This window comes from Tenebrio molitor, chromosome 2 (genome assembly GCF_963966145.1).
Source record: "Tenebrio molitor chromosome 2, icTenMoli1.1, whole genome shotgun sequence".
Classification (NCBI taxonomy): domain Eukaryota; kingdom Metazoa; phylum Arthropoda; class Insecta; order Coleoptera; family Tenebrionidae; genus Tenebrio; species Tenebrio molitor.
This window is the reverse complement of record NC_091047.1, coordinates 32461499-32472858: the sequence shown is the minus strand read 5'-3', so window position 1 is coordinate 32472858 and position 11360 is coordinate 32461499. Positions and strand designations below refer to the sequence as shown.

The 11360-nt window shown below is 36.7% G+C and overlaps 4 long non-coding RNA genes across 7 annotated transcripts; 2 read left to right on the top strand and 2 right to left on the bottom strand.

Moving 5' to 3' along the window:
* On the top strand, positions 1-2003 carry LOC138124184 (uncharacterized). The gene is made up of 2 exons (XR_011157045.1): positions 1-277; positions 336-2003. It is a non-coding gene; the product is annotated as an uncharacterized lncRNA (long non-coding RNA).
* A 1436-nt stretch (positions 2004-3439) lies between these two features.
* Positions 3440-5918, top strand: LOC138123656 (uncharacterized). Of its 4 annotated transcripts, none has more exons than XR_011156878.1 (3): positions 4063-4323; positions 4374-5527; positions 5781-5909. It is a non-coding gene; the product is annotated as an uncharacterized lncRNA (long non-coding RNA). The 4 variants fall into 4 exon arrangements; XR_011156877.1 differs by having other exon boundaries at positions 4064-4323; positions 5849-5918; XR_011156876.1 differs by lacking the exon at positions 5781-5909 and having other exon boundaries at positions 3440-4323; positions 4474-5609.
* A 1014-nt stretch (positions 5919-6932) lies between these two features.
* LOC138123872 (uncharacterized) lies at positions 6933-8850 on the bottom strand. Its single transcript, XR_011156931.1, has 2 exons — positions 8685-8850; positions 6933-8609 (listed from the first exon to the last, which is right to left on the bottom strand). It is a non-coding gene; the product is annotated as an uncharacterized lncRNA (long non-coding RNA).
* Positions 8851-9629: 779 nt separating this feature from the next.
* On the bottom strand, positions 9630-11028 carry LOC138124911 (uncharacterized). Its single transcript, XR_011157304.1, has 3 exons — positions 10228-11028; positions 9827-10167; positions 9630-9758 (listed from the first exon to the last, which is right to left on the bottom strand). It is a non-coding gene; the product is annotated as an uncharacterized lncRNA (long non-coding RNA).
* Between the last annotated feature and the right edge of the window lie 332 nt (positions 11029-11360).

Genomic DNA, 11360 nt, shown 5'->3' with positions numbered 1-11360 from the left:
TTTTTCCTGGTAGGCGCGTGCGTGCGCATTTACAAAATCCTGCAACGAAATGCCTCTTTCTTATTGGTTACTTTATTTTTCTACTTACACTAGAGAAACGTGCAATATTACAGTGTTCTGTACTGTCAATCAGGTCCAAGCTGCCATTTTTGTTTCATCGTGTCTTAGTTTTCCTTTCGTGTTTTGTGTGTCCGTTTATTTATTAAAAAAACAGTTCTTAGAGGTTAAGAAGTTTTTATATGTCAACAAGATGTCTTAATTTCGATCACCAAACGGCGTAAGTTGGATTTATGCTAACATCAAGTAACAGTTTTTTTATTAATGCATATTTATAGCAAATTTCTCACAAGCCGAGAAAGAAATGATCGTTAAAGTATTTCGTGGGATCTCCAAGGATTTTGCCGAGTTAACCAAGACGACTCAAATGGAAAAAACTGCAGATTATACTGGAGCGCGTTCATAAATACTCTGGGTAGGTATAAAGGTTACCCGTGGGTCACCCAAACGCCGTTCACAAATTAAAATTGGGGGAATAATCACCCTACCCCAGATCGTTCACAAATGTTTAGAGTGACACCCGGAGTGTACCCATGTTACCGATGTCTAGCGGTGCGGGAGAAATTACCCATACGTCAGATTTGACGTCTATCAAATATCTGGCGGCAGTGAAGCGGCGGCTGCGTGAAAAAAATATGTTCTGAGGTGTTTTTATACATTTTTTAATTATGTTTTCAATAATGGGGACAAAATTTTCGAAACTGGAATGGCTGACTCTACAATACATTTGAAATTATCTGTTGGTTAACCCCGGTGCAATCCGTTCAACATATCCAATTCTTAAAGGTATTCCTTGTGCAACCACACTTATATTCTCTTCTTCCTCTTCCTGTATTGAATCCGGTGATAACAAATTTACAGGGAAAAAACGTTTTTTTGCAGAACAAATTGCCCCAGAAACAATTAATTTTCTTTTTCTTTCGTCAAATTGCATTTTTAATCTGTTGATCTTCATTTAAGCAGGTGGTTAAATAGATGACAATTAAATGTGAGTTGACAATGTTGACATTTACAAAAACAAAAAACACGCGTTTACCCGATTCCGTTCATAATGCCGGAGTGACACTGCAGTCACGTGATATTCCCCACACTCTACCTTCGCCCATATTTTATGAACGCGCTCCTGGTGTTGATTTCTGAGTTTTTTTTTTTGTTGTATCACAGCTTAATTACTTTGTGTTGAAGGTTGTGGATTTAGAACCATTCAATGATACTTGGCGGAAGAAAAGAAGTGTGGGCAATTACAGGCACCGAAGAAACCTGATAGGAAATGGATGAACATCAAAAATATCTCATTCGAAAAACAGTGCACTCATTTTTCTCTGCAAACGGAATTCCTACAATTGATGCTGTGTGCAGGGAAGTGCAAAACAATGAAGAAATTCCAAACATCAGTCGTTCTAAGCTTTATAATGTTTTACACGAATTAAAATTCAAGGAAGTACATACATTGTTTTCAATTAACTGTAAACATTGAAATCTATGTTTATTTCAAATAGCACAAATAACGAAACAGAAAAAGCCTGTTAATAGAAAGAGAAGACATATCTTGGCGAAGAAGATATTTACGGGAAATAAAAAAAATACGCCAAGAAGGAAGACCTTTTCTCTTGCAAGATACATGGTTATTAGAAATGATTGTAGTCGAAGCAGGCCATGTCCATGTTATGAAATTTTTGCCGCTTTCATGTGAACTGACAATTATTGTCGATGTCACTGTAATTTTTTTTTAGGTGAAAAGTGCGGTGTTGATTATTTTATTTTATTTTTTTTTTAAATTAACGATTGAATCCAAAAGTATCGAGTTGTTTTGTACCCAATTTAACTCCTGTGTGTATAAAATAAAAAATGTTGTATATATAATATTTGTTATCAATTTTTCCACGAGTTGATTCATAAACTTTTTTGTTTACATTTTACAAATTATACAAAAATTAAATCATAAACATGAGTTTTAATCTGCAACCACAAATACTGATCCCCCTAGATAATATGCAACCAAAAATACTAACAATTCCTGCATCCTGCTAAAAATCTTAGCTATGTGATTCTACCTTTCGGAGATGCGCACGCACGCGCCTACCAGGAAAAAATAGACTTTAGAGTATAATTGGTGAATTTCAACGGGGTGGCAAATTCAAATGCCAGAGCCCTCTGCGATCCCACAATCTTTTATAGACAATCTGTAGTTTGTACAGTGGCAAGCAAAAAAAGTGAAACATCAAATTCAAAGTGAGGTTAGGACAATGTATTGGTTAGTTCACGCCAAACGTCATGATAATGACTTTGATGTTTCACTTTTTTTGCTCGCAATAGTACAGGGTTTATTATAAATGTTTCTAACATCTAGTCGGCATAGCGACACATCTAAGCAAAGCGCATAGCCACGAGTCACCTACGATAATCTACAGGTGTCCCAGAACTCGCGCGTCAGCCGTTAACTGCTAATTTTAATATTTAATCCGACTAGGATTCTACAACAAAAAATGCCAAAAGCATGTTAGTTTTGAAATGAAAACGATTTTAAGATAACCAATCACACACGCCTTCCTGAAGGTAACTCTACTAAATGTATGCGTTTCCGAGGAAATGACTTTAGATGTTGCTGCTAAAAAACTTTGATGAAATGTTTGGACAACTTTTATTAAATTCTGTCACTTTGACATTTAACAGAAAACGGAAATAACATTAAACGAAAAGTACCTACATTTTTAAAGTAAATGTTCAAATTGTGGATTTTCTCCTGACCATACGTGAAGATTGTGACTATTAAAAGTCCCTTTGTGGTAAAAATAGGATTCATCCGTAAGTAACACATTTGCAAAAAAGCCTGTGTTCTCTTCGTGTTCCTGGAGTTCCAATCGAGGTGCATAATCTTCGGATAATAGACGTTGAACTTTGGTGTAATGATTCGGGTGCATGTGGTTACCTTTTAAAATGTTTTGAACAGTATTTTTTGATTGATGCAGGATGTCGGCCACATTTCTAATACTTCTCGTTCCATCTTCCGTAAATGATTGAACTACGACTCCTTCCGTATCAGGAGTGCGAACTGTGCGGTCAACACCACCAACTCGTTTTCTATCGGGAACCAAAAAAACCAATGGTTCTTGTTCTGTTCACTAAACCTAAAAATACGTCCGAACTAAGATGCCGACGATGTGGAAAGCGTTCACGATACAACCTTACGGCCGCTTGAGAATTCCTGCCACTTTCCCCGTAGATTATCATCATTTCGGTGTATTCTTCGGGAGTGAATATTTCTTACTGTATTGCTGTCCAAAAATCGACACTTTTCAAATGTACTAATTAATGTCACTTTGACGTTAGAATAAAACGTTTGCATAGTTGACCAGACAAATATTGACTTTTTAACATTAATTTTGTTAAAAGTATTATACAGGTGTCCCACAACTCGCGGATCAAATTTACAGTCGTTTTCCTTGGTGATAACTGAAAGCAATAGCGTTTGAAAAAAGGACAGGGTATAATCGATTTTTTGTAATGAATAATTAAAGTTGACCAATCAGAAGGACGCTGTTAATTTGAATTTCACGTAAATTTAACCAAAGGTTTGAATTGCCTAGCAACATAATTCTAGTAAGCATGGTATGGAATTTCAAGTAAATGTTTGGGCAACTGTGAACATTTTGACAACGTCAAGTTATAATTTGATTCGAAATTGTAAAACTTCGTATTGAAATCATGTATACAGCTGCAGAGTATGCCGAAATGCTCATAATTTATGGAGAGTGCCGGCGCAATGCACGTGAGGATGCAAGGGAATATGCAATACGTTTTCCACGACGTTTGCCATATCCAAATTATAACGTATTTCTACGGTTGGTGTACCGTGCTCGACACTGGGTTCTTGGTGCCTACTTGACAAGAAATTGGTGGTCCCGCGTGAGAAGTTAGAACGCCAGAGACTGAAGATGCTGTTCTTCAGTCCTTTGATGACGACGGTAGAAGAAGTATATTTGAAGCATGACCAACTTCATTCATATTCGCTTCGCTTCTATATGGCCGTCTCAATTTTGAATTTTACATGCAATCAAATGTTCCCGTTTGATGGACATCTACTAGCGACCTCCACTCAACAAACAACCAAACTACAAATTATGAATTTGACATTAACATCAAGGTCAATGACCTCATTTTTATGTTATTACTGTTATTAGCCCATTTAACGAAAACACGAAGACGAAAATGTTTAGTTTAATTTAACTACCTAGATGACAACACTAACAAAACACATTTTTAAAGGTAAGAGCAAAATTTATAACCATTTATAACTTCAACACTTTTCGGCTCAGTGGTTTACTGTTTAAGCTCAGAGTCTTCAAAGAATCCGTTTTTTCTAAACAAATATTATTGAGGACTGGTTTCACAGCCGTTTTAATAATAATCTTGCAGACTGCAGCTTTGTGTTGTGAACAGGAAAACACAGAATTTTGAAAGAGGTGATCATATAGCAAGTCATGCAACTGAAGACATGGTTTCTCATACTGTAAAAATGGTAACAGTTTTTGTGCTATATTTGCAATTCTTTGAATAATGCCCACAAATGCATTATTGGGATATATCAATCGACCCCGATCTTGAAGGGCTATTAATCTTAATAATGGTCCTGGTATGGTGGTAGATAAGAGTGGAACAAGACATTCATCACAGTGAAATTGATCTTCTAACTTCTTATGTATCCTGAGAGAAATGCTACTGATGCAGAAAAAATATTACCTGCAGGTGTAATATTTTGGCTGAGACTGTGTATGCTGGTTCTAACATCAATAAGCAATATTAGTTCTTCAATATTTGTAGTCACACATTCTCCGTAAGTTTTAGAAGGAATCTTTGCTTGACTAATGAAATTAATGTTTTGAGCAGTATTTGCTGATGAAGATGCTTTTACAATTCCACAATGAAGAATTTGTTTAATAGTTCAAGCTTAGTCTTCAAAGAATCCATTTATTCTACACAAATATTACTAAGGACTGCTTTCGCAGCCATTTTAATAATAACATTGCATACTGCAGCTTTATGGTCTGCACAGGAAAACTCTGAATTTTGAAGGAGGTGATCATACAGCAAGTCATGCAAATGAATACATGGTTTCCCATATTGTAGAAATGGTACCTAACAGTTTTTGTACTATATTCGCAATTCTCAATAATGCCTACAAATGAATCACTGGGATACAGCAATTGACTCCGATTTTGAAGGGCTATTAATCTTAACAAAGATCCTAATATGGTGGTGGATAAAAGTGACATAAAAGATCACTTTGACAAATATGTATTGTATATGTATTGTTTTGCAGGGAAGAAGCAGGTTCATTTTCATCTAGGGACGGTCAGGATATGAATTCGTACAAACAACAACAGGGTTCTAAAATAACTAAAGAAAACATTTTGCATGTTGTACATTTGAGATCTGAATTCCTACAAATACGAATGGGACAGCATCTTTAGTGAGTGTCACTTTTTTTGAAGATGATCTGTAATTTTGTTGAGATTTATAATACCATTTAATAAATTACCTTCTATAAGAAATTTTATTATTCAAAAAATACTACAAAATCTTTTAAGAGACTAACAATTTGTTTCTCTGATCGGGATCGCTTGGAAATCGGAAAAAAGGTTTCAAATTTCCACAAATAAAACACTTTCTGCCCATTTTGTTAAAAAAACAACTTAACAGTCCCGAATTTATTTAAACTTTAGAATGAATAAGTTGTCAACTTGACGGAAGATGGCGACACATGATGCACGTTTCATGGACTACTTTGCAGGAACAAATTTTTGCTAAATTGAGACGGCCATATAGAAGCGAAGCGAATATGAATGAAGTTGGTCATGATTTGAAGAACTATATTTACCGCGAACCTATCAATATTTTAGAAGAACTAAATGACTAAATTCACGAAACACTGGCTACTGTTATTCCTTATGTGCTTAGACTGGCAAGGGAAAATTTAATAAAACAAGCTCGCCTCTTCCTTCAGATGAAAGGTGGTCATTTTGAACACTTGTTATAAATTATTCTTTTTATTTTGCATGTTTCTTATTTCATTTGTTACATTCTACATCGTTTACTTATAAAATTTGATCTTAAATTTTTACTAATAATGATGCTAAAATAAATAGGTTAGTTCAATCGAGTTTTGTCTTCTTTCTTTCAGAACTGCCACTATGCTTGATCTGTTGTTCAAAACTTACGTGTAACTCCAGCTTTTTTTGCAATGTCAAGAATGTTCCTAAAAGTCTTTTCTTTCATTTCGACGATGACGAGTCCCGCTCGTGTAGCTGCGCTAATACGTTGCAGATGCAGAGTGTATGCACAGGGTCAGTGATTCCGATTCACTTCACAGGCCCTGCATATTTCACTTTTTACTAAGATTTTTAAGATAGTAATATATATTACTCACTTGACGCTACGTCGCCATTTTACCTCCCATCAACAAAGGTTCAATTCATCATATCCCTCCCGTCAATTTCCCATACCCCTCAAGGTTACAATTGCTCTGGAAATTTTCACTCATAACAAACCTTATTTCATTCATTGCCGGAAGAAGAAACTTCTTGCGTTCCCTGATTTTCTGTTTCGACAATAATAATTTTATTATTCATCGAATTATACTGTGATGAACCAAGTGGGTAATTCAAATTTCCCACCAAGCGTCCATCTCATTTTTTTTTCTACCAACATACGCAATGAAAATAACACCCGCGAAATTCAAAAATGGCCAAGAGCGCGTGATCGTACCTCCTTAATTTCCCTACGTTGTGTTTTTTTTTTATACAAATTAAACATTACCAGATTCGTTCCAACAGGGTTTGTGAACCACACAGAAGAGTGCAAATAAAACAACACAATAATTAAAACCAGCTATTTATTCAAAGTTATGATTTTCGTTAACGCCGGGATTCATGAATAATAAAACGTCTCGGGAGAGGGCACCCAAGTCTCCTCAAATGTGAGAAGACTACTCATTTAGAACTCTAGGAAAATGGTGAGCTCTGGCCATTCTCCCAGACCCCCGAATGAGGCTCCGCTAAAACCTCTCCTGAAAATACGAACAAGTCCGAAGTGACAACGTGGACGGGACAGTTAGTGAGAATTGAGCAAAACTGATTTCATAAACAACACAATTCAAATTCAGAAAAAAACAGGAGGGTCATGTACATTACAAACAAAACAGTTACTTCGGACCGTTCGAGCGAGAGCGGGCACTAGGCGAGAACTTCAGCATGTTCTTTTTTTTTTCTTTTCCAAGTTAATTTACAAAATACGGCAGATACGCTATAGAAGGAGTGAGTGGCTTTGGGTGGTCCGGAGGTCTGTGGTACCTATCCTTACGACTTTATCATTTCCCGCCTACCCGTGATTTAGTGCTAAGGGGAAAAATCCTAACTGCTTTACGTTAAGTCAACAAATTGAGGTACGCTAAGTTCATCGGTTGAATTGAATATGACTATTTCAGAGCAAAAACAAACGACGCTTGTCAAGTACCACAAACTTCGAGAACAGATTACCATTCCGGAAGTTCTGTGCCAAGGAACTCGGATTCAACTTACACCATGAGCGACGTTGCGGACCAGCATTCAGCAAGCCCCGCCAAGCGTTATGGTTTTCGGGTCTCTCTTGGGGCACAACATGTTAAACGAGGGGCCGCGGGGTCGTGTTCAACGATTGGATGTTAGGAGCAACTAAACCCCTCAAACAGAGAGAGACCCTCGCGATAAGGAAGAATTGACATTTACAGCAACTGGAGAATGTAAACGAAACCGCGACAAAACTTTGTTGACGGAGTAATCTAAGAACACTTCAGTTTGGGATGGAAAAGTGGTAACAACCAATAACACATACATAACAATAAAACAAAAAAACACAGTCCAGTCGACCCTAGCCTATTAGAGCCGGATCATCGACAAGGGGCCCCCCTTGAATAATATGGAGGGCGCCCCGGGACTAAACGATGAAAATACCTAAATGTAGAAGATCCCTGGATAAGGAAAAGCCCGCGCAGATACCTGAAATATAAACCCAATTGGTTGCTACCGGGATGGAAAGTGGAAACTTTCAAATTTTGATTAAAAATGTTAAGCAATAAATAGATACTTGTTACACCAAAAAACGTCACTCGGAATAGTAAAAAAAAAAGAATCAAAATGAGGCAGTGCGCTTATAACAAAAAAATGAAAGCCACAGACCCATTCTAAAAACTTGGCGCCCTTTTCTTTTCTTTTTAGGAACGTTAGTGAATTGTTACACCTGATTTTACAAAAAAAACGTGATCCGTACGGTTTTATAAATTTAGCAAAACTAGAACCAGGCTGCCTTACTCTCCTTCGCAAGCTTACAATTGTTAAAAAGCGTGATACATGGGGATGGTCGAGATAATTGCGGATTTTAGACAATATGGTGACCACATCAACAAACCGCGTGCGAACAATTATAATAGTTAAAAATACATTCCGTGCGAAACAGACATAATTTTAGTACCGCAAACATACCTAGTTCAAACCAGAAGGACTGGACAACAACAACGTCTAATGTAATTCGGAAAACACCGAAAATCTCACAGTTAGAGCACAAAAAAAAAAACAGAAAATCGCACAGGGTACCTCTGCACTCATCTACAGACAAGGGAGAAGTGTCTCAAAAAAAAACATGGCCGTTCATCCCCTGTCGGCTTCCACCCACGCCCCCAGTGGTCGCTGGTGGTGCCCACTCCGGTAATTTCCTGGCTTTTGCTGGCGGTTGGTTCAAATCCCAACTCGGCTATCTCAATACGTTGCTTGGCAATTGAGGGAAGGTACTCAATTTTCTCATAAAGGGAAATTTAGATCGAGCTCTATTGATCAATTTGATTAATTCATAACTAAAAAGCTGTTGCACCCTAAATATTTTTCTAAACGTTTTTACCTTCATTACCATCAAGGAATATACAGTTTCAATTTGATCCGCGAGTCCTGGGACACCTGTATATTAATACGTGAAGCCAAACCTTTGTATTTGTACCCCTTTTTAAGCAAATTGCGCGCACGGAGGAGTGTGAGATTTGGCATAGTTAAAGTTTATGTGGAGAAGGAGTGCAGAAAGATAAAATTTATGTATAATATACAGGGCGTCCCCAAAAAAAGAGACAAATCCATAGCTCCCTTATTTATCGGAGGATTTTAATTATCTATACACCAAATTAAATGGTTGTGAATAAGGTACAAAATGGCGTACTAAATTCACGTAAAGCCCAAAGTGCTTCAAGGTTAAACTGTGAAAATATTTTTTTTCAAATACCGACACACACTTTTTTTAGTAATTCTGATAGAGATTTTTATTCTGAAAACACCAATGTATGACATGTGTAACCTCATATAAGAAAAAATTTTTTACAATATAAGGAATTAACCAAATTAAGTTAGTCGGAAAAACAAATGACAAATATGTAATAACATTTTTGCGCGATTGTACTCTATTTGGTTGTTTACCACGTCTGTTTCCAAGACGGTAAGCTATGTTTACCCGTTGCTAACGATAAACTCGACGGTAAGTAATTTTTGGTGTTTTAGAACGGTAAGTAACTTTATTCAAAATTAATCAATTATTATAATAATTTTTATGTAGACAGAAGTTGCAGACAAGAAGTCGGGGCACTTTCTGGAAACTTATACAGCTCTTGTAGTCGACCTTCCTTGGCACTGGAATGAAATAAGCAAATAACATTACCGGACTTGCCGCAACATTAGCATTGTCAAAATTGTCATACCTCGAATTTTCCTTGTCTTCTTGATTACACATTGAGGTCGTTGGTTTTGGAAATTCTCTATTTATGTGGACAGAAATTGAAGACAAGATGTTAGCACTTTCTGGAAACTCACACGGCTCCTGTAGTCGGCTTTCTTTGCAGCTATAATGAAATGGCATTAACGAACTTGCTGCTACATTAGCATGTGAAAATTGTCATAAGTCGAATTTTTCTTGTCTTCTTGATTACACATTGAGGTCGTTGTTTTCGGAAATTCTCTATTTATGTAGACAGAAGTTGAAGACAAGATGTTAGCACTTTCTGGAAACTCACACGGCTCTTGTAGTCGACCTTCCTTGCCGCTGCAATTAAATAACATTAGGGAACTTGCCGCGACATTAGCATTATCAAAATTTTCATACCCTGAACATTGCTGGTCTTCTTGATTACACATTGAGGTCGTTGGTTTCGGAAATTCTCTATTTATATGGGCAGAAGTTGAAGACAAGATGTTAACTTTCTGGAAACTCACACGACTCTTGTAATCGGCTCTCCTTGCCGCTGTAATAAAATAACATTAGTGAACTTACCGCAAAATTTTCATACCCCAAATTTTCCTTGTCTTCTTGATTACACGTTGAGGTCGTTAGTTTCAAAAATTCTTTATTTGTGACGCACCCCACATTCAAAGTTTCTTCCACAACATCCACTTCGTTTTCGGAATCACTAATATCACTCATTTTACTGCTTGTTTTTCAACACAACTGACGATATTTGCGCACAAAAACTGCAATGGTGGTAGTTGTTTGCAGATTGCCTTAGAAACGCGATACAAAAATCGACATTCTAGCAACACGATGTGAAGGGTATAAACACGTATCGCATTGGTCCAATTCTAGATGTGAATGTTTTGTAATAAATATTCAATCGCGCAAAAAATCTCATAAGCATCACGAACGTTAATAACAATGTACCGATATCAGACAATTGTCTTCGATTGGTACATTGTCATTACCGTTCTTTATACGGTGCAATCAATTAAAAAATAAATCGAGTCGGCGTGTTACCTATGGCAACCCATGCTATAGCATAGGCTCCAAAGCAAACTCGATTTATTTTTTAAATGATCGCTCGTACTTAATATACTATAATTAATTGGAATGGTAGAGTCGTTTCTGTTTTGAAGATTTTTTTTGCTAAATTTTGTACTACGCCCTGTCCTTTTCGAAATGATTCACCATGGTAAGATTGAAAGTACAAGTTCCATTTCTTAACTTTTTTTGAAAACTGTTCCGATGGTTTTATAAAACCTCCATACGATAACTGTTGCACCCAAGAAGGAATGCTGTAATAATGGTCTGTGCTCATTTTGTAAGTGTAGTCACCCAAATTTGGTAGACCAGTCTTATATTTTTTGGCAAGGTATCCTGCAATATACTCCAAAGCGTCATCTGCAGTTTCCTCAGCATCTTCTTTAAAATCAGAGCGATCTTTAGATGCACATGAAGATACTGATGAGAATGATGAGCTGCTTTGCAACTCATTTACATCATCA